The sequence below is a fragment of the Dermochelys coriacea genome, chromosome 3, assembly GCF_009764565.3.
Source record: "Dermochelys coriacea isolate rDerCor1 chromosome 3, rDerCor1.pri.v4, whole genome shotgun sequence".
Lineage (NCBI taxonomy): Eukaryota > Metazoa > Chordata > Testudines > Dermochelyidae > Dermochelys > Dermochelys coriacea.
The window spans coordinates 139439255-139460522 of NC_050070.1; the positions used below are offsets into that span (position 1 = coordinate 139439255).

General features: G+C 41.3%; 2 long non-coding RNA genes across 2 annotated transcripts in view; one reads left to right on the forward strand and one right to left on the reverse strand.

Annotated features, from left to right (window-relative positions):
• The first annotated feature begins 1366 nt into the window (after positions 1 to 1366).
• LOC122459111 lies at positions 1367 to 4453 on the forward strand. The gene is made up of 3 exons (XR_006279578.1): positions 1367 to 1466; positions 1849 to 1937; positions 4108 to 4453. It is a non-coding gene; the product is annotated as an uncharacterized LOC122459111 (long non-coding RNA).
• A 1422-nt stretch (positions 4454 to 5875) lies between these two features.
• Positions 5876 to 21268, reverse strand: part of LOC122459427 — a 28921-nt gene continuing 13528 nt past the window's right edge. Inside the window, exons 5-6 of the long non-coding RNA XR_006280129.1 lie at positions 12455 to 12456; positions 5876 to 5885 (exon numbers count right to left, since the gene is read on the reverse strand). This is a non-coding gene — a long non-coding RNA (uncharacterized LOC122459427). The remainder of the gene's footprint in view (positions 5886 to 12454; positions 12457 to 21268) is intronic.

The window sequence follows — 21268 nt, forward strand, 5'->3', positions numbered from 1 at the left end:
GCTGCTGCCCGGGCTCCCTGCTTCCCACTCAGAGCCAAGCTGTGTGAGCAAACAAATAAGTTGTCCTTGGACACCTGTCTTTCAAATTCCTGTTTTATTTTCTTTTTCCATAGTAGCAAGCCACAGAAAGCTAAAAAGCAGGAGGCGGGATCTCACAGTGATCACAGCAATGCCTAATTCTGAACCATTTACTAGCTTGTCTGCTGCTTTTTCATTTTTCTGTACCAAAATGGAGTACCTTTCTTGCACAAGTTGTGAGAAGTTTGTTTTTACCAGCCTGCCTTGCAAATACTCCCAAGTGTTCTAAGTTACTTAGGATAAAATATTCAAAACCATCTAAGTGCATTAGGAAGCTAAGTTCCATTTTTAAAAGTGACTTAAGGCACTTAGGAGTCTAGATCCCATAGACTTGCAATAGGATTTAGGCTCCAAAGTCACTTAGGCATATTTGAAAATTTTACCCTTAGTGCCTAACCCAAATTCCAGTGAAGTCTCAGATTTTCCATTGACTTCATTGGAAATTGGAGTAGGCCCCTAGGGGGGAAAAACACAGATAGGAGCATCTTCAATTTGGGAAAGTTTGGTGTAAATCTAGAGTAACACCACTGGAGTTACTCCACATTTACACAGGTGTAACTGAAAGCAGAATCTGCTCTCTGGCATATATAATGATCTTGGCATTTTTGACTGTGAGTAGACAATTTCATGTTCATTGTCTTTCAAATTATTATAGACAGATGCCTTAATTACCCTCTTAGGGATAAAAATGTATTGGGTTACTTACAGTCATTGTTTTGTTAGGATTAATGTTCTTATATTTAGCTTCAGCAGCAAAATCATTTTAATGGAGCTGCCAGGAATTTAAATATGCTCCTAAAATCTGTACTAAACCAATATAAAAGTAGTGTCTTTGGTCTTTTAAATTCATAATTTAACATTGAGTATTCAGTGCCCACAAACATAGCATTTGTATGGATCCCATAATCTTACAGTGACTTAGCCAAATCCCAAAATTTGAGATATCACCTCACAGATCAGTTGACTGTAGACTGCCCACCCTAAATAATACCTCTCTTACATAGAGATCTTTCATGTGTACCTCTCCAAGCATTTCACAAAGGGGGTGAGTTGCATCATCCCTATTTTACAAAAGTGGAATCTGAGGAACAAAGGAGTGAAATAGCTCGCCCAACATCATACAACAAGAAAGTAGATGAACCCATGTCTCCTGTGTCCCAGCCCAGTGCCCTAGCCACTGGAAAATGCTGCTCCTCCTAAAGGTCTATTTAACAGGCCTGCTGTGAAGGTGGAAGCAGGAAATAAAAGGCAGATCCTGCCCCTCAGTGAGGACAACAACAAATTTGTAGGGGAAGGGCTTCTCCCAAGAATATGGGTATGATCTAAAAGCAGCAGAGGTTCCCTGCTGCAGGAGCTAGGGAAGGAACCCAGAAGTGGAGCATCTGAAGGTACCTGGGACACTACTATGGAAACTGCCTAAGAGGAGGCAGGAAGTCATAGTGAGTGGGCCTAGAGAAAAGTGAAGCAGGATGGGTTTGTGTTTTGGATTGGCAGATGTTTCATAGCCGAGGGTCCTAGGAACTCAGCTGTAATAGAGGGAAGACAGCGACTTCCTTATAGCACCATGCAGAGGTAGCATTGTGATTCTCCTGCAACTGAGGGGCAAAAGACTGTTGCAAATCCCTGATAAAGGTTGGTAAGGGAAAAGTTGTGCAGGCCCTGGCAAGAGGTCTGGGGTCCAAGGAGAACGAAAAACTATTTTTGGAAAACCTTTTGGGATTTGTGCTTTTATTTAGCTTCGATGGGCACGGCTTTTCGTTTGTCTTGTAGGGCTGAAGGGACAAACCATCCAATTTGCTAGTGGAAGAGCATCTTCAATTTGGCAACTGAGGTAAAGAGGTTCTTAGAGGGCGAACAAGGTAAGCCTGACCTTCAAACTAATGAGATCATGGAAATGAGGATTTTTTCCATTAAGGCTAAGAGTTTTCTCCCTCTTTCTGAAAACGTATTTCTATGTATTTCTTTTGAGATTGATGACTGTGGCACGGCGCTGCTAGAGAGGCCTTAATCAGCTCTTGCCACTCCAGGCCCAATCAGGGGGATTGAACTGGGGCTGGGTAGATAGTCTGATGCTTGCCTGGTAACTGATCACACCAGCCAGCCTCATTAGCAGGAGCTATAAGGCTGGGAGGAAGTGAGAGCAAAGGCAGGAGCAGAGACCAGGAGGCCCAGGCCCCGGCCCCAAGTCTAGGTCTTAAGTCTGGGTCTACGTCTACACTGGCAAGTTACTGTGCAGTAAAGCAGCTGTCTGCAGGGTAACTCCCGAGGTGTACACACTGCTTAGCCACTTAGTGCACAGAAACTCTTCAGTTGCAGCATTGCAAAATAACCACCTCGACGCGAGTCGTAAACCTTTCAGCGCAGAGGGTCCAATGCTGTATTGGCAGTGTAAACACATTACAGCGCAGAAAGTAATCAGTTGGCCTCCGGAGCTGTCCCATAATCCCTCAAGTGGCCGCTCTGCTCACTGTTTTGAACTCGGCTGCCCTGGAGACATGCGCCCTTCCCCTTTCAAAGCTCTGTTTCTGATAGCCCTTGTGTGATCTGCTCCGGGACACAAAGCAAACCATTAATGTGAAATGCTCATGCTGTTGAACACATAGGCAGGTGTGTGTGTGTGTCAGAGAGAGAGAGAGAGAGAGAGAGATTGATGTACAGAAAGCTGGGGAGGGAGGCGGGGGCTGATGTTGGGGTTCCTCCCTCCCCCTGCCTCAGGACTGGTTGCTTCCTGATGCTGACTGAACTTACAAGACAGCATGCTGACACACTCTCTGTCCCCCAAAACACACTGTGTCGCCTCCCCCTCCATACACACACACACTGCCTGTCACACACTCTGCCCCACTTCCCCCCACACACTTCAGGTGAAAAGCAGCTGGCAATGTAGTAGGATGCCCATGGAACAATGGGATTGGGAAACCTGCGTCGTGTGACGCTGTGCCTGCCCGTGAGGTGTTGCAAACCCTTCCCAAAGCACCCTGTGGCCAGTTGCACAGTGGAATAGCTACCACAATGCACTGCTGTCTTTGCCATTGCAAGAGCTGCTAATATGGATGCACTCCACCATCACAAGGAGCACAGTGTGGACATGCATCGGTGGTTTAATTCCAGTGCTTTAATAAAATTGGTATAACTTGTTGCGCAGAAACTTTCCAGTGTAGACATACCCTCAGATTCAGAGGAAGGTGGGATTCTCCTAGACTGTTGCTTACCAGGCCTGTGGTAGGCCAAGCTGTTGTAAAAAGCCTGTATATAGTTGGAAACTGGTGGTGGGGACTTGTGCTCTTTATTTGTGATCGGGTATTGCACCAGCCTGCAGTGTCTCTGAGAAGAGGGTGTAAAGGACTGAACCGGAGGGACACAGTGTGTGCCCCATTACAGTGCCATTCACTCATCACACAATCTTTGAATTAATGCATCGTATTAAATAAATAGGAGATTCTTGAAGTGTTAACATTTCCCCCATGCACTGCAACAGTGCTAGAGTTAGGGTAATATTTTCCACTCATTTGAGAGCTTCCATTTTTGAGAGCCCAAACTGAAATGTGTAGGACTCTGATTTTCAGATGTACTGAGCCCCAACATCCCCCCCTTATTTGGAATTTGTGGTGCTCAGCAGGACCATGAGTTTCACACTTTGGGCTCTCTGTGGTGGGGTATAGAAACCCCACACCAGGCAGGAAGGGGTTAACAAGTTGCTCTGGACTGGGGTGGCCCTGCCCCACCACACCTGCAAGTCATGACAAGAATGGATGAGGAGAGCAGAGTGCTGAGCTTCCCAGCTTCTAGAGAGAGGCCTTGAAGAGAGCAGAGTCTGCTCCCCTGTCTAAAAGCAGGAAGCCCTCTGAGGCAAAGGGGGCTCTACCATATTCTTCTGTGAGTGAATCCGTGATGTTGAGCCAGACTGCAGCTTGCCCTAGGCTGCTCTGAACAAAGAGAAGCCAGTGGCCTGGCTGGAATTGACTGTATATATTCTTTTTTATTCACTCCTATTTTCCCACTGTTTGTATTTTCTCCCATCACATCCAGAAGGACTTCGAAGTGGACAGAATCTCAGCCCATCAGCTGAGTGCTGCTGAATACCCCCACTTGAGAGACTGGACCTGGAGTGAGTATACAACCCCATCAATACCCCAAGGGGGTTCTGTTGAAAGACCAGAACAATGACAATCCCACAGTTTTTGAAAATTGAAAACTTTTGAATTTGTTGGTCTCTATTTTGGAATGCAAGTGCTTTTGCACTGACTGTTATGAGGAGTTAAATGCAAGAAGCCTTTTTCAAAATGGATTGAAAAACACAAATAAAAAATGGAAGAGTTACAATTAAAATAAATTAAAATAAAGAATTTAATGAACATTCCTTCTGGAAAAAAAATAATGCCTTTTCCTTGCTATTTGCACGCACAAAGTCTCTCAGACAAGGTTTTCACTTGCAGTCCTCTGCTAACAACAAATGCCATTGTAAGGTGGGGAAAAAAGAACTTGTTCTATATTGAATGTTGACTCAGTAGTTTTGCTGGATCAGATTACTCCTGCTTTTAGGACACAAGAAGAAGGAGAGCGAATCAGAAAGAACAGAAACTTTTTTATGCAGCTTGTTTCATTCTCTGGGTGCTGCTGGCCTAACACACCAACAGGTTTAGCAGTCTCTGCTTCTCTAGCTGTGGACAACATCTGGATGGCTTGCTTTGGGTGTCTTCCATACAGTGCTAGGCTTAGAATATTTTCATGGGGGCTCCCACGCAAATTTTCCCCATTAGCCTTTAATAAATACAATATACCAGTGGGGGGGATATTCTTCTGAAAGGGATGTTCGAGGGATCAGGGAATCTGGTATTTTTTTCCTATTAATTTAAAAACAAAATGAAAAACTTCCTCATAACTATACCCTAGGAAGCAATCAACAAAAGCATGCTATGTGCCACTTGCTGGAAATGGATTCATTTAAAAAAAGATGGAGTATGCTGTTAGTATAGAACAGTGTTCATTCAACCTGTGTGATTTGAAATGGGGTGGGGGGCGGTTGTTGGGTAGGACCGCATGGGAAATAGGGTGTTATCCTTTTCTAAGACTTTTTTTTAAAAAAGATATCTGCCACTGGGTGCAATATGGCCTGTTCCAAAGGAAAAATATATGATCTGCTGAAGCATTTATAAGTGCTATGTAGTAGGGTTAATTTAACAGTATCAAAAGGACATTCCAAGTGAGATGTAGAGAAATCATCTCAACACTCCTTTCAGTTTAGTAGCAGAATTTTAACATGGGTCTCCTGGGAGCATCCTCCAGTGTATCACTGATTCACATCAGGACAGGGCTGTTCATATTATGTCAGTCTGTTACACTGATTACAGCAAAGGGACAATAGAGATGACTCATTCTGAGTCAGCCAGATTTGGAACTGATTAGACAGAAGGGACAGAAGAGAATAGAAGAGAAAATCATACATGGTGAAATGACAGCAGGAGTCTCAAACCTACTTCGAGAAGCTATTTAGGACTTGGCGATCTGGAGCATGCAACTGGTATCACCCTGGGTCCCTGATTTGGTCTCTATGTAACCTGGATGTTTCTGGAGTTCAAAGTAGAAAAACACAAAGGCCAAAGGAGCATACCTCACAAATTCAAAGCCAAGCCATGTCTAAATTACCTGTGGAGCTTGCTCCCCAAAATAAACATCTAAGGGGGCTGTGTCTAGCACAGCATGTCTCATCAAGGTCATCAACTGAGTAGGACACCTATTGTACATTACAGAAATATGTTTTGTAGTTGGGTCCATCAGTCCCCATAGCACACCAATGAAATAGATCCCTTGCCCAACCAGATCAAAGGTCAATCCTGACCCCAAACTGAAAGAGGTCAGATAGTCACAAAGGTGTATCTCATTCACCCCCAATTTCTAGCCCCTGTCTGATAACAAGATCCAGACTATGACCAGCTATATGAGCAGAGGCAGAAACCACCTGGGCTATCCTATTGTTCTCATGACAGCCAGGAGACCTCAATGTCACCCACAACTGTTGTTATGTTTGTGGACATTGAATTCACCCAGAACAATAGCCTTCCAATGTTAACAGTCCATGTGGAAGAGTTAAAGGAACAATCTTAAAAGAGTTTGCTCCAGAGCATAGAAACTTGTCATTTGTATTTGAAAAGTTATGTTCTTAGTGTGTGCAAGAAAACAACTTCCTCCTGTGCTGGATGATGCAAAGGACATTGATATCATCTTGTTCCTATCTGCATATTTATGTCTGTTAAAGACTACACACCAATATCCAGAAGGCATTGTCCACCTCATTACACATGCATTAACAGAACAGGTTTTAATATGATGGCAAAATTACATGCTGTCTTTAATAAATGGCATGTGCCTAGGGAAAAGTCATATCGATGTGGGAAATCCATTACAGATGCTTAAGAGTTGCTCTGTAAGCAGCCTGGTGGCAATGATTAAAACTCCACTAACCAGTGTGAGCAGGTAAGGGTGTTTGTAACAAAAAGGGATGAAATCTGTTTTGGAGAGAAGACTTTTGCACCATTTTCCAACCACAAGGGTGAGCTGTGTTTATGTGTGAGGACCTGGCCAGAGAAGCTATTTTTTTTTCAGTCTGAAGGGGTTATTTTTAAAGGGAAAATCAATATATGTGTTTGTTTAATGAACAAGCCATGCACTTTAATTCATTGATCTTTACAGAAAGAATTGGCCAGGCATTAATAATAATAATAAAAAATATGTCTTTGCAATACACTGTAATGCACAGTGGCAGAGCATACTAGGTAGAAGAACACTTAGTAAATTGAACATTCTGCACCCATTTACTCTCCTGCTCCCTTGTGAAGTCATTTGGGTTTCAGCAATGTAACTGAGAACAGAATTTGGCCCTATGGGCTCAGTTAAGACTCCTGGAGCTAGTCACATTAAGGGGAGGAGGAAGTGCACCAATCAAGTGACACAGGCTAAAGTCACTTCACCACAAAGAGGGCAAGCAAAGTCACAATGCCACCAGGTGTGGTGGGTTGTGCACATTCTCAGGGCCTTCTGCTACACTGTTAGACAAATTTCAACTTCTACCTTAAGAAAGGTTGTAGTTGTTACTGCTCACTTTATAGTGCAATGCCTTCTACCTGTCAAGAGGTGCCCCATGTGTTCAGCCTTTGTGGCCATTATAGTGACTTCCCTTGTGCTTTGCTAGCATTGGTTCTGCTGCAGTATTATGTCAACCTCCTGTGTAGTAGCTCTAGGAATGGCTGAGAAAGGGGCTCCTTTCACCTTTCTCTTCCAGTGGGACTCTCAGTGGAATCCCTCTCTAGTTTATCCCTCTCTCTTGCAACTCTCACTGTTGTGTTATATGGTCCACAGCTAAACTGGATTTTTCACTGCTGATAATTAATGGGAAAATTCAACTACATCTTTGATTTTTAAAAAGGGTGTGACCACTTCATGGTGATATAAATGAGGAAGTGGTCTGTCTTGGGTAAAAGAGAGGACTTGAGAGTCTAGATTCCTCAATCCAATTATTGGCTCTTCCTCTTACATTGTATGACCTTAAGCAACATCACAAACTACAGCTCATTCTCCCAGAGCTGTATTGGCTCTGTGATGCTAAGTGTTAACAAGTAAAAATCAATAAACATTTATTTTTGACACTGAAGTCATCAGATCTGAGTCTCTACATACAGGGAGCAGAGCTCTGGGTAAAATGTGCCTTTTTTATATGGCACTTTATAAAATCTGAGAAAAGGCCATACAAAGTATGCCAACATACACTAATGTGTGTCTTGCTTCCCTTCTTAAATCTATATGCTCTCAGAAGTCTTAACAAATCAAAATGTAATCCTCTCAGCACATAGTAGCCAAATTGTATCTGACACATACAAAATCTTCAAAGGAAAGAGATGCCCTGGAGAATTTAGTTAGGGAGACGAATTTAAGAATTGGAGCTGGATTGAAAAATGGAAAAACCATTTTGAAAAAAATATTAAAGTTGTTTCTGTTTCACAGAAATCCATGTTATATCCATAATAAACTTTCCATAATATTATTTTTGTCCACCAAAATCTCAGTTTTCAGTAGGAAAATGTGGCTTTTGAATAATCAAATGTTTCCAAAAAATTTCAAAAATTATCTTGATCACAATTTGTATTGACATTTTGGTTAAAATACAGTGGTAAAAATGGAAAATGTCAATAATTTTTCAGTAATGCTTGCCAGTGCTGCCTGAGACAGCACCAGCCTGTATTACTGCTGCTGGCATTTTGGGAGGCATAAGAGCTACCTTGTCATAGGCGCTGAGGATTTCACATAGTTTGGGGGGCACTTTCTTTTGGTTTTCTTTTCCCCCCCCGCCCCCCCCCACTCTGCACTGCAGATAACGATTCGAATGAGTGAGGGACTTTCTCTCCATCTTTCTGCATTCAACACTGTAATATCATTTGTAATGAAGAAATTATTTACCAGTATGGCACACTATTCATATTCATTTGTACACAAAAACACTCTGCCGGGTAAACATATCTAACAAAACCTAAGCAGCAAGAAACTGGAAAATTAAGGCCACCAACTGTTTTGTACATTAGCACAAGGACAGTTTATGTTAAATATGCAAATTTTAAATTTTATATTATTTAAACAAATAAATATAAATATTCACAACTTTACATCTACCTAACAGCAGAGACCAATGCCTCCTAAGAAATGCAGCAAGCAGCTCCCTGTTCAGAACAACATTCAGAGCCTGCATTGCTATTTGAAGGGTGACTTTTTGACCTCTGCAGGCACACCCAACAACCTTAGCTAACAATAGCAGCTGGTCCACCTGGTACATACCCTCTATCCTCAGACACATCTCACCATACTGTCGCTGTACATCATAGAGTATACACATAGCCTTAACTTTGTCTAAGTCAGAATACCAGCCTTCCCACACCTCCTCCTCCAAATTCCAACACCTTCCACCATCAGAAATAAACCAGACCTTTACCCACCCACAAACATCCTTCTGCCCAGCTGTGTGAATCTGCACATAACCCTACACATACTCTGGTTTGGGGAAGGAGTTTTGATGCAGACTGAAGTGTGGTGATAATATAACAGCAATTGAAGTACTGTTTGCTCAAAGCATTGAAAACTCATGTATTAGAACCCCCAGAATTATGAGACTGACATAAAAATCAATTGTGATCACTACATTAAAGAGGCCAACCAACAATTCCCTGTCACCACTACTATCAAGAACTCAAAGAAGACCCAATAGCACAATTTACCCAAATCCTTCCTCAAACATCACCAAGACAAACTCTATAAACTCATTCTCCATGAACGCAACCCAGGATATATATATATGCTTCCCAAGATACACTAACAAGGGAACCCAGGCAGACCCATTATATCTGGCCACGGTAATCCAGCTGAAGGAATATCTGGCCTCATAGAAACCATCTGCAAAGCACTGACCACACAAAGGGCCAGCTTCCTCCAGAACACAACTGACTTCCTCCACAAACTCCACAACATTAACAACCTCCTTCAGAAACCATCCTTGCCACCATGATTGTCACCTCCCAATACGCCAACATCCCTCACAATGAAGGTATAGATGCCTCCCTCAAATATTTACAAGTCAATGGACAACCTTCAGATAGCCACCCCAAACCCATCACCAAACTCATCCATTTCAGCCTTACCCATAATAATTTTACATTCAACAACAAACACTTTGTCCAAACCATGGGAACAGCCCTGGGTACTAGGATGGCTCCCTAATATACCAACCTCTTGAAGAAAAATGTATGGAGAAATGTACCATGAAACCGATGATATGCCTAAGATGATATATCCATCCTCTGGGCAGATGTCTTAAACTCCCTCATAGATTTCCACAACAACGTCAACAACCACCATCCATCCATTATACGCTCTCTGGAACACTCCCACACTAGCATCAACTTCCTGGACACCATAATATGCTTCAATAATGGAACTCTACAGACAACTATACACAAAAAACCTTGGTTCACCACACCTACTTTCATAGATCCAATAAATACCCCCAAGAAATCGGTTATCTACAACCAGGCACTGAGTTACAACAGAATATCCTCTGAGGAGAAAGTCCGGGATCAGGACAGGCTCTAGGCACCAGCAAAGGAAGCACATGCTTGGAGCAGCACAATGCCAATGCCACCCCCGCCCTTTTTTTTTTTGCTTGGTCAGTTGTGCTCTCGGATCTTGGGGTGGCAAATTTTTTGCTTGGGGTGGCAAAAATCCTAGAGCCGGCCCTGTCCGGGATATACACCTTAATGCACTCAAAACCACCTTCACCAAACAAGAACACTCCACCAGAGAAATATATCACATCATAGAATGGGTCACCCAAATACCCCAAGAGAACCTGTTTCAATACAGAAATAAATCTTCCTCTGACTGCACACCCCTACTTGTCAACTACTATCCCACAACTGGAATCCATATGGGGTATCATCAAACAGTTACAACCCATACTCGCTGGGGACTCCGTCCTGAAAGAAATATTTCCTGAACCCCCTCTTCTGTCCTTCAAAAAACCCCCAAAACCTCTTCAATCTAATCATCAGAAGCAACCTCCCCACAGACCAGGATACACCTAGTCAAAATGGTACCAGACCCTGCCAGAACAACAGACACAAAACCTGCAAACATATCTCCACTCCTACAATGATCAACACCCCCACACAACACTTTCAAGATCCATGGGTCCTACATTTGCTTATCACAACATCTGGAGTTCCTCATCCAGTGCACTAAATGCCCAATAAAAACTATGTGGGTGAAAGCCAATAATCAATATGCTCTCAAATGAATTCACACAGAAAAATGATAAAAAGACAAAACTACCCTACAACCTGTGAGTGAAGACTTTTCACAAAGCAATCACTCTATATCTAACCTATCAGTTTTTGTCCTCAAAGGAAACTTGCACAAACCTTCAAAAGACAAGCCTGGGAGCTTAAATTCATAACTTTACTAAATAATACAAATCGCAATCTCTATGAAGATGCTGGATTTATGGCTTATTACAACAATCTGTAATCCATTAACCCTCCTTTTTTGTCCTTTGACTACAGGGATGTTAACAGGCCACTTCACCTTGATCTGTCCCTTAATATGTGCTAACTACTTAGGCAAAACTATCTCTTCAATCCTGTATTTCACTGTGACACTCTGTGCAGTTTTCAGAGTAGCAGCCCTGTTAGTCTGTATTCGCAAAAAGAAAAGGAGTACTCGTGGCACCTTAGAGACTAACAAATTTATTAGAGCATAAGCTTTCGTGAGCTACAGCTCACTTCATCGGATGCATTTGGTGGAAAATACAGAGGGGAGATTGATATAAACACACAGAGAACATGAAACAATGGGCTTATCATACACACTGTAAGGAGAGTGATCACTTAAGATAAGCCATCACCAGCAGCGGGGGGGGAAAGGAGGAAAACCTTTCATGGTGACAAGCAAGGTAGGCTATTTCCAGCAGTTAACAAGAATATCTGAGGAACAGTGGGGGGTGGGGTAGGGGGGAGACATACCATGGGGAAATAGTTTAACCTATCCTTGCAACAAAGCCCGTTGCCAACTCTGTCCACATATCTATTCAGGGGACACCATCGTAGGGCCTAATCACATCAGCCACACTATCAGAGGCTTGTTCACCTGCGCATCTACCAATGTGATATATGCCATCATGTGCCAGCAATGCCCCTCTGCCATGTACATTGGTCAAACTGGATAGTCTCTACGTAAAAGAATGAATGGACACAAATCAGACGTCAAGAATTATAACATTCAAAAACCAGTTGGAGAACACTTCAATCTCTCTGGTCACTCGATTACAGACCTAACAGTGGCTATCCTTCAACAAAAAAGCTTCAAAAACAGACTCCAAGGAGAGACTGCTGCATTGGAATTAATTTGCAAACTTGATACAATTAATTTAGGCTTGAATAGAGACTGGGAATGGATGAATCATTACACAAAGTAAAACTATTTCCCCATGTTATTTCTCCCCCCCACCCCACCCCCCACTGTTCCGCCCCCCCCCCCTGCTGGTGATGGCTTATCTTAAGTGATCACTCTCCTTACAGTGTGTATGATAAGCCCATTGTTTCATGTTCTCTGTGTGTGTATATCAATCTCCCATCTGTATTTTCCACCAAATGCATCCGATGAAGTGAGCTGTAGCTCACGAAAGCTTATGCTCTAATAAATTTGTTAGTCTCTAACGTGCCACAAGTACTCCTTTTCGTTCTGTGAAGTTTGAAAGTTTGTTTCTCTCACCAATAGAAGTTGGTTCAATAAAAGATATTACCTCACCCACCTTGTCTCTCTAATATCCGGGGACCAACACAGCTATGATAGCTCTGCATATAAAAATCACAACCTTGTTAAAATAATATGTTTTGGGTCTTACTATCTGCACTGATTTTTGAGCCTTTAGGGCTTGTGGTTTCAAGCTTCCCTCTGCAACCAGAAGGGTTAAAATGTATTATTTTTTTAAACACATGAAAGGTGAGATTCCCATATAACTACATGATAGTGGGGACTTAAAGAAAAACAATAAATATCACAAGACTTGTGATAATATGGTGAGAGTTGCCAACCCTGCAAAGGTAAACACACAAAAACAGAGGTGAAGAAAAACACTATTGCTACTTACATATTTACATTAAAACTGGACATGCTACTCCAGTCCAGCTAACCACTTCACAGAGTGATTAATCTTGTCCCATTTATTTCTCTGACACACACGCTTAAAGTTAGGTATGTGCTTAGGTTCTTTGTTGAACTGGGGCTTTTATGCATGTTACTTATCACACTTTGTTTCTTACTTGAGACATTCATTATGCCATTGTTGTGTTCGAAGGACATTCACAGATATTGTTGAAATATAGCTCAGTTTTATGTCTTTAATTTAATTTTCTCTGACCATCATTTTTAAAAATTCACCACTTGAAAATATTGATCACTTTATACCCTGCTTAAATAGCATATGTTCCAGGTACCACATTAATTAATTTAAACACCATTCAGAAATATCTGGGCTGTTTAAATCTAAAGCAAAATTGGCTATAATTTTAAAATATAGGGTAACAGATCAGTAAGAGAGAGACTATGAACTTTACCTCTGCAGTAAGAACTAGTGAAGAATGTTGTTGAGTATTAGGTTAGAGATACGCTGGATCCCAATTCAATATGATCATGTTTCTGCAGTGCTATGTAGTAGGTACTAGATGGCAGTATATGATCATTTTTTAGAGACTTTTACAGTGTAAACTATACATGTGTGCTCCCATATTATGTGAACTTATTCACATGCCTTCACCTGGCATAAATACTGTCTTCTCAGGGTAATGACAGAGGTATTCATTGTTAAGAGTTAGAAATATGCTGAAATGGTGATATTTGGAGTTTGAATCAGGTTTAGACCAATAAGGATAGTGGTTGAAAATACTAGTCTATTTCAACTTATTTCTAGAAAAACAAAAAGGTAAATCCTCCTTTACACTGAGCTTCCTTTAAAACTACACTCATATAGAGAAAAAAAAAAGTTTCAGGTACATGGTTTTGAAATGTATTTGTTGTTAAATGATGTTTTAAAGAAAAATCTCTCTCCCTTTGTAAAACAGTTCTGATTCAGATAACTGAAAATTACATTTGTCATACAGAAAAAAATTGTTTAATGTTAGTTAAGATCACTGTCTTGTACATGAATAATATTTTCTTCAAATACTGATAATCTATGCAATAAACAATTATGGTCAGCAACCAAACTTCTTTTTTCTCTGTCTTACCAATATATAACTGATTTCTTACCTATTGCCATTCTGCCACAACATATTGTTCACACTCAAGACTTCATGAACTACCATTCATCCTTAACTCACACATACATACAAGAAGGACACAAATGTTAAAAGTATATGTCCTTCTTTTAAGATATGCATTCACTTTTTTCTAAAGAAAAAAGAACAATGTTTGACATGTTTCCAGCATATACAAACTACTACATAGCCTTAACGCCAGCATACATAAAAGGAGAATTATGTTAAAAGTTGTTCCTTTTTTCCTAAGAAATACAAAAAGTAAATCATATCTTAAAAGAAGTTATATGTTGCTATATCTCTATTTTCCCTGGTCATTGGGTTAGAGGTAAGGTTGAATGGATAGTTTATAGAAGGAGCTATATGTTAAAATGACAGGTTTCAGAGTAGCAGCCGTGTTAGTCTGTATTCGCAAAAAGAAAAGGAGTACTTGTGGCACCTTAGAGACTAACAAATTTAAAAAAAAAAAACCCGCAGTTTCTTTGAGAGTGTGTGGCACAAGCTGTCAGCATAGTCTGTGTGGTATGTAGATTGTAATGGATTTTTTATCTTTTTACCTTTAAATTTGTTAGTCTCTAAGGTGCCACAAGTACTCCTTTTCTTTATACTAAGCTTGTATTGAGTTTTTGAATAATTTGCTCAATATCATCTTAACAGTGTCAGGCAGCCCTTTTACAATTAGGGGTCACTAGCCAAAGAGTGGGAAAGTCATATGACTGAGGGTTGGGGTCAGGTGACCAGCCAAGACTGTATAAAGAAAGCCTGGGGCTCAATAAGATGCAGTCTTGTGGGATATTCAGGGTGAGGAAAGGCTAGAAAGATCTATAGGAAGCAAGTAGCTGAATCAGATGTGATCAGGGTGCAGTGAGTAGGGCTTAAAAGCTAAGCTAGGAAGGTCTGGGCCAAGCTACTTATAGTGGCTCAAGAGAGAGGCCAGACACAGAGTCCAGGAAGGGGCTGTGGAAACAGTCACAGGCTGAGATATGAGGTGGTCCAGGGAGGTACAGTAGTACCAACCAGTGTGATTTTTTAAAAAAATCTGTCTTGTGGTATTTAATATTTGACTGAAAACCCAGCTCCTAGAGATAGTTATGTGATCTTTAAAACAAACAAACAACCCACCCAGAACTCATATCTTTTATGGCTGTCGGGAGAAAAACTTGAAAATGTGACCCAAGTGCACCATAAGGGCTCAAAGAACAGAAAGCACGTAAATAAAAAGACCCAATCTTTATTTTTTAAAAAATCACAGACTGTTGGGTCTAACACATGTTTTTTTAACGTGTATGGCTGGTAATATTAGAGAGGAAGCAAGGGGTCTGAGTGAGTGGATTTTCTCTGCTTGCTACATAGTCATTGGACTTGAACCCAGTGCTTGGATTCACCTACAGTGCTGCCTGGAGGAAGTGGTGTAGAAATTCCCTTACAACTTAGCCATACAGGAGAAGGGCAAGCTGATACCCCTGTGAGAAGGGACTGCTGTGCCCTAGAAATGTGAGGACTAGTGAGCCACAGGAAAGGGTGAATCTCGTTTAGCCTTAGGAAAGCAAGTATGAGGTAATGGTGTGAAGAACTGTTTGTTGGGATTGTCCTGGGAATTCTGGAAAGGGTAGACTCTCGTGATTTTAGCTGGAGCGTTGAATCACTTCAGGGATGTGTCAGTACAGGGAGAAGGAAGACCAGCAGGGGTGACAATGAACTGATCATCAAAATTGAGGCAGATGCACAACTGGGAGCAAGGAGAGGTAAGACAATCTATCAAACTGTTCTCTCCAATAGCCCTGTAACCCAAAAAAAAAAAACCCAAACCCCTTTTGTTTTTGTTTTTTTTTTTTGGACCATGGAATACAACTTAAATATACTGCAATACAACTCTATAGGATGGCTTTAAAACCCCATAGAGATGATATTGTTTTCTATCAAATGCTACAGAAATCACTCATACAGTATAGAAATGTACTAACTTACTATAAAAGCTTAGTTTCATTCTTTTATATTTATTTTGATGGAATAAATGGGCCCAAAAATGTTAACATGACCCTGTCACTGTAAAACATGAAGTTTTAAACTGTTTGGGTTTTGGAGTACATAGACCTTGGCATGTTTAATACCATAGAGAACATTATTAAAAATCCTCTTAACCTTCTAATGATACAGAAAAAGAAGGAAAAATAGTTAAAGCATTTGATATGTAAAATATTGTCCATCCTTTCCCCTTGATTTGTAGAGCATTTTAGAAGGAAAAACCCCTGTCTTACAGTCTTTTAGCTAGTATTAAAGATGGTAACAATTGTTCTTTTGGAGGGAAGGGAAAACAATAGTTAGCTGAGATGGGCTGAAGCTGTTGTTGTTAAAGTCCAATCCCATTTCCTACAAGACAAACAAAAGGGAAGAGAAAAGAACTGCAAAGATAGTTTCTGTCTTTGGTGTTAACTTTCACTTGCAGTCTCACTGCTCGAAAAACACAAAAACAGAATGCAATCTTATCAGCCACTCCAAGACTGCCAAAACTTGTACCACCATTGGATATTTTAGGGCATTGCTTTTAGCAGCCTCTTTCTGGTCAGAGGTTTATGGAAATATTGCAAAATATACAGTCTTGGCTGGCTAAGCCAGACTTCTTAAACAGCAGGCAAAAGGAGAGGGATAGGAAAGAAAAGAAATAAAGTGGGGAGGGAAAGGACACAAGGGGAGGGGAAGAGGTGAAATGGTGGCAGGAACCAAAGTCTCATATATCATGTTGTTTTGGGGATTCAGCCAAAGCTGGTGGAAGTGGCAATGTTATCTTTCTGGCCCAGTCTGGTCAGGTCAGTTCTCAGGATCAGGATGGTGCAGGCTCAACGGTGTCATGGTAGATTCCTGCCTCGCTGGAGATGGTGAGGATGGCAGCTATACTGAGGAAGCTCACTCCTTCCTGTTCTCATGTCTTTCAGTCAGCCAGCATCTGCTAATGCCCCCACCCCATCAAGCATGTATTTTAATTTTGAGGACCCAGATCAGGAGTGATTGGTGGAATAGCTCATCTCTTTATTATTTTGTCCCCCAATTAGCCCTAATTTCTGACCCTCCAATTTTGATCCATTGATTTCCTGTCCTGAACTTCTTGTTTATTGGATATTATCTCAATATAGTCTTTGAGTCATATGAGTTAAGTCTTTTTGTTTGAATGAATTCAGTCTTTGTTTTTCACTTGTATAGGTTTTTAAGAACAATTTTATGTAACTACTGAGTAGGACTTCTCCTTTCCCCATCAACACTTGTCTTTATGGGTCACAGGACCATTTCATAAACTTCTATCCACTCTCCTTCCAAAGTTAGGGTCACAACTAGTGTAGGCCTAGTAGGCCCCAGGTATCACTACAGTTCCCCTTAAATTCTGTAGGAGTTTCTCATAAGGGCTCAAAGATATCAAAATGAAAATCAGACATGCAGATCTTTAAATCAATTGATACTGACAGAAAACCACAAGTTTTTGACACTTATCGAAAATATATGCAGATTGTTTTGCAAAGATCCATGTACAGAGGAGGACCCCTGGAAGTGGCTCTCACCTAACCTCCACAGAATACAAGCTGGCCACCACTATGAGCCACTTCCACAAAACCAGCCTAATATCTTGCTTTCAGATATGTTCTCCCACTCCCGGTCCATCGCTGTTGATTCGCTAGATTTTAGCCAGGTAAGAGGCTGAGTAAGGCCAGTTGCTGTGACTCCACCTTTCTTTCCTGGATCAGTCAATCAGGCTTCAGCTTCTTCCTCCTTCCTCCACGAAGGGGTCAGAGGAAGCAGTGGAAGGACTACTGAGCAGCCACTGAAAGTGCCACATTGCAGCAGCAGCCTGAGCAGCTGCTGAGGAGGAGAAGAATAACAACCAGGGGAGGAATATGAGACTTGGAGTGAAGAGGATGACTGGGGTCAGTGGAAGAGCTTGCAGATTTCAGGGATCAGGACCTGAATGACTTATAAGAGTGGAGCAGGCTGACGGGGCTGGGGGGGGATTGTGGAGGGTGCAAATTTCAAGCACACTATATGCAAATTTCAGACAATGTATTTTTTCATCTCATGCTCTTTGCTTCACTGGTGTCATCAAGGCTGTGTCTGTGTATGCAATATCCCATAATGGCTTGCAAATGCACATGCACCTAACTTTCTTTCCAATTCAGTGCACCACGTGGTGCACTGAATCAGGGAGTGATGGCCCACTCTAAACCCAACACTAGCAGCAAGGGGAACCAGCACAGAGAGCAGTGTAGGAGGAGGTCAGGAGGCAAGTGCTGAACCGGGGGATCTTCAGAGCACTGGTTTTAAGACAGACTGAAGAAAGGGGAGACCAGCTCAAAAAAAAAAGTTGTCAAATGCTGAATAAACTCGGATTTATTTAATTTTCTAAAATACATGTACCAGTGCCAATTCAGTGCTCTGGGCACCTTTCCCATAAACTAAAAATTACAACACATAGACTAAGGACCACCTACAAACTTATCCTCTTCAGCCAAAGCCTTGTGTGATCCTAAGCATCTTGATGTCAATTGCTGCTTTAACAGAGACAGCCCTCTATATTTTACCCTGTGCAAAGACTTAATGTAACTGGTGACTTTTGTTACTTATTTCCTCAAAATGTTAAACTTCAGGAACTGGGGACATGTTGACACCCCAACAAGATTAACTCAGGATAAAGACATTGAGCATGAAAAGGGGACAACCCTGAAATTCAGGACAATTGGGAACCCTATTAATATGATAGCTACATTCTAAATATATTACATACTGCAAATACTGTGGTGAAATCAAGCACTGTGGTGCAAGAAATGTGGTTTGTTTCTGTTTTGTTTGTTTAAAATGGTGTCTGTTTGCATGCACAGTCCAAAAAGAGTGATTTGCGGGTTGGTAACCATTTCCCTTTCACAGGCTAACTTAATATCGCAAAACACCACAGTAAATTGTGCATTACTGGAAAAAATATCCAGATTTTTGTATAAAGGCCAAGCTTTACTAAAATGTAGCTGCCTTTCTACAGCACCCATAATCAAAGTATTGAAGTGCTCATTATTGTAGCATTGGTTGCAAAATAATGTAGAAACACTTCAGCGGGCATATTTTGGTTTTTGTTTGTTTGTTATACTATGGGTTGGAAGGGAGGGAAGACAAAGGAGAAATGGAGCAACAAACCATGTAGGGCCAGACTGTGATATCCTTAATCACATGAGTGAGCACCGAGAAGTCAGTGAAGTTACTCATGGGAGTAATTGCTCACCAGTGTTTAGGAACGGGCTTATAAATGGGCTTCTACAATTTTATTATTATTGTGCTTTACCAATATATACAAATAAAATATGTTGGGAATCACTTTTCTTGCTGAGGTGCATCTAGGGTTACTATTCATCCTGAACACAAAACGAAAGTAAACACTTGTCATGTTCAAAAGCACCACAAATTTTCATAGCTTTTCAAAGTTAATTAAAATTATATTTACATCTGAAAGAGCAGTTGGTCACAGAGAGCAATGCCCTATAGTCCCAAACTCAGTGCCCCTTTATTTCCCATACAGTCCCTTTTTCAGCCCCCCACCTCTGAGTTAATATGTCCATTATACCTTGTCAGCATAAACTGTAAAGCTAGGAGCAGTTATAAGCTCGTAAATGTTGGTACTGATGGCAAAGAACAAGAGTTAATCCATTTTAAAATCCTGCTGCCATTTTGTGTTAAGTAAACACGTCACTGAGGTACCATTCCAGCATTAGCTGATGGTCGGGGGAGCATGCAGGAATAAAATGGGTGGGAAAAATAACAAGCGATGGTGAGGCAGTTATCATAAGGCTGGGTACACTAAATACTATGTTGCAATACTGGTCTGCACATCAAAAGTTCTGACAAAGATATAAGCCAAAGTGAGAAAAACAAGTGTGTGTGTCAGGGATTACCAGTGAGACTAGGTGTAGAGAGAGATCCAGAAGGTTTGAATAAGAGTGAGAAAGCGGGTATGAGGGAAAGCAGAACGCAGGAGAGAAGAGTGAGGTGAGAAGCTCAGGGAGAGAAGAGAGCTTTGTAAGTGAGAAAAAGACAAGAGACTCTGTGAGATAGGAGAGATGCTGAGAGACCAGAGAAAAAGATGATGTGAGAGACTTAATTACTGAGAGCTGTTGTCAATGACCTGTGGAAGACTGGCCATCGGAAGTGGGACGCTGCTGATCAGCATCACTTCAAATTGAATGTAATCACGATTTGGGGTGCTCTAAGCCTATTGTGACAGATATTGTTGTGGTGTTTGTCTTGATATATTGCTTGTGGCAATCACTTATTGGGTAGAAGTGCCGTGTCCACTGGGCATTCCTGAGATCTCCCTCACATAGTGAAACCCTTATCAAAAATATATGCAGATTGTTTTGCAAAGATCCATGTACAGAGGAGGACCCCTGGAAGTGGCTCTCACCTAACCTCCACAAGCTGGCCACCACTATGAGCCACTTCCACAAAACCAGCCTAATATCTTGCTTTCAGATATGTTCGCCCACTCCCGGTCCATCCCTGTTGATTCTCGAGGTTCACTCCCCTCCTCTTCATTCATGCATTCACTCTACTTCAGTATATGGGCTACTGGGGTTTGAACTAAAGTGAGACACTGACTGCATATTCCTCCTGGATGCCAGGAAAAGTCACCGTTATGGATGAGCCAAATGTTTCCTATTGCTCTCAGAGCTGATCTAAAAATGGAATTTCTGTTTGACACAATTTGGGATGAAAAGTTGAAATAGGAAAACTTCTTGCAGGATAGAAAAGTTCCAAAAAATAAATTTGGGAATGTCAAAACATTTAATTTGGACATTTGTAAGTGAAATGGATCATTTCCAAATAGAAATGTTTGTGTGGGATCAACTCTAATTTCTGCTTCTGCCTGAGCTGCTCTGGTGCCTCATAGGAATTGTAGTTTGAGATCCCTTTTGAATGTGTTAGCCCTGATAAATCCTGCTCCCTGGAAGGATTACATCTGTCCAGTGAGCCCTACTATCTGTAGATCTATCACTGGAATTTGAGGGATATGCTGAAAAAATTATTCTGTCCAAGACCAAACTTATATTTGCCTGATTGATGTCAGATTCAATGCAAAGAGAAGCTCCATCTTGGTGGCCTAAAGACTCCTCATACTGAAGAAAGAATTAGATCAAGTGAACGGTCTGCTGAACTGTATCTATACTATACATGTATGAGGCTGCTTTGCTATCACGAACAGGCTTTTTATTTTGACTGGAGATAAGTGGTGACTGCAGGAGAAGACTGGCATTGGCATCTTCACATTTGTCAACCTCCAGAACATTTGCATGGATTAGGGATACTGATGTGGT